The sequence below is a fragment of the Mus caroli genome, chromosome 6 (assembly GCF_900094665.2).
Source record: "Mus caroli chromosome 6, CAROLI_EIJ_v1.1, whole genome shotgun sequence".
Lineage (NCBI taxonomy): Eukaryota > Metazoa > Chordata > Mammalia > Rodentia > Muridae > Mus > Mus caroli.
Window position 1 is genome coordinate 100852632 of NC_034575.1, and position 1604 is coordinate 100854235.

The 1604-nt window shown below is 41.8% G+C and overlaps 1 non-coding gene across 1 annotated transcript; it reads left to right on the forward strand.

Moving 5' to 3' along the window:
* The first annotated feature begins 325 nt into the window (after positions 1-325).
* On the forward strand, positions 326-469 carry LOC115031382. The gene has a single exon (XR_003837023.1). It is a non-coding gene; the product is annotated as a small nucleolar RNA SNORA48 (small nucleolar RNA).
* Positions 470-1604: the final 1135 nt, after the last annotated feature.

Here is a 1604-nt window from a genome sequence, read left to right on the forward strand (position 1 = left end):
TGCCTTCACCATCACGGCCAGGTGAGGTACACAGCCCATTCTTCTAAGTGCTACAGCCATTGAGGAGGCAGTGCTAGCTCTCCTTTTACTGGGCCTTCTGTGCCTTCTCACTCAAACACTCCAGTTTGCAAGGGGAGTGGATTACAGGACATCATCACTATACCCACACCACCTGAACACCTCACATCAGAGGACGGGTGAGGCCAGCTCTCTCATGCTCTTGCTCTCTGCCTGGCTCACCAAAACCCCTACCACCAGGGTCAGATTTGATGTGATGTCCAGATGAAGTGCATGGCCCACTCCCTACAATTGTGCAGCTGATAAGGGGCTGGGCAACTGGGCAAAGTGACACCTTGTTGGTGATGTTGATCTTATACCTGCCAGGGACAAAGCAGATGGCAGCCCTTGGTTCAACCTAGCTTGATTTGTGGCTTGGTGACCAAAGCTGTTCTATACCTAGGACATATGAAAATCTAATCAAATCAAATCAAATTAAATCAGTTTTCATACTTGGTGTGATAGATCTACTCTAGATCTATGGTCTAGGGTAGGCTCCCACCTAAGAGGACTTGGTTAGCACAAATTGCTCTAGATTGAAGAAGAAAAGTGATATGCAGAGATGGTTCTATAGTTATGAATGCTGGTTACTGTTCCAGAGACACAATCTCCGTTCTAGCACAGACAGGGCAGCTCACAAGCATCGCTTTCCAAATCTAGATATGACAGTTTCTTCAGGCCATGATGGGTACCAGACCCTGCAAAAGGCACAGGCATACAAGTAGGACAAACACCTATACAGATAGAACAAAATAAAAACATCTATAAGACAGAGAGCAAAGGCTGAGAAGATAGGTGGAGGAGGTGGGGATGAATGTGGAAGCAGCTGAGGCCAGCAGAGCAAAAATGATCAAAATACATTGTATGGAATTCTCTAAGAACTGACACAAAATGTTTTAAATATCAGACTTCAATTTCAATAGGAGGAGAGATAGCTCAGTTAGGAATTAGGCTCAGTTATGAACACAGAATGAACAACTAGGAGCTAACAGCCTTGGAACAAGACAGTGCAGCTAGGGGTGGAATTCTAGTAAATGGAACTATCGAGCCTAGGGGAGACCAAGGCTATAAAAACCAGACAGCAGTCATGTCATGGGTCAGCAAAGGGAAACAAACTCTTAGAAGGAGTAGGGGATCTTTTGAAACCTGTGCCTGTTGGAAAGAGAAAGGAAGATGACCAAATGTATAATGCTTAAGTTGAGAAAATTCAGAAAAAGCACCACCAAAATTTGATAAACAGGGAGAATATCTTTGTTTCTACATGAATTATCATATTCAGTTTTAAATGTTTCATTTACTGGATTCTTGGTTGGTAAATTTTGTTTTAAAAATTTTGTTGAATTATTAATCTGTTTGCATTATTTTATTTCATTTTCCTTTTTTTTGTTTGTTTTTGTTTTGGGGTTTTGAGTTTTGTGTTTTGGTTTTGTGTTTTGGGTTTTGGGTTTTTTTGGGGGGGTTTTGGTTTTAGGTTTTGAAGCAGGATAACACATAGCTCAGAATGACATCATCTGCCCTGTATAACAGAATGAATGACCCTGAACTCA